The sequence below is a fragment of the Palaemon carinicauda genome, chromosome 6 (assembly GCF_036898095.1).
Source record: "Palaemon carinicauda isolate YSFRI2023 chromosome 6, ASM3689809v2, whole genome shotgun sequence".
NCBI lineage: Eukaryota > Metazoa > Arthropoda > Malacostraca > Decapoda > Palaemonidae > Palaemon > Palaemon carinicauda.
The window spans coordinates 72,201,291-72,201,860 of record NC_090730.1 but is presented as its reverse complement, the minus strand read 5'-3'; positions in this window follow the sequence as shown (position 1 = coordinate 72,201,860).

Below are 570 nucleotides of genomic sequence, written 5' to 3'. Positions count from 1 at the left end.
TTCTTTATCTGTTTATAGACATCCAATTCCGTACTTGCAGGCGTTAACTTCTTATCAAAACACCGCACTAAAGCTTCAGGCAACATAAGTGTCATGCAAGTTAAATACATTAATCGTAAAAAATCTTTCACGGAGATGTTATCGCTAGTAATCCAAGTGGAATGACCTAGAATGTCCTGATATTCATTAAGCCTATCAGCTATGAGAGCTGCTCTCTCAATAACATTAAGCCGATTCATAGTGGCTTGATTAAGTGTATTTCGTAACGTTAATACTACATCCAAGGCTTCCTCACCCCCATACACCGCGCGTAACCTAACTTTGAAATCATCCCAGGTAACTGCTTCTTGAAATGAAACACCTCTTAAATACGCACTCGCATCCCCCTTAGAAAAATCTATAAAACTTTTAGCTTCTTGTAATTGTACAAAAGGGTCTACGATTTGTTTGCCATTTAAATGGGCATCGACGGATGAAATCCATGACTCCACATTTTGTGGCAAGAACCCATTGACCCTACCCTGATAAGGAAGGATTGCTGACCTGGCATTTACAAGCGGCACAATTGGA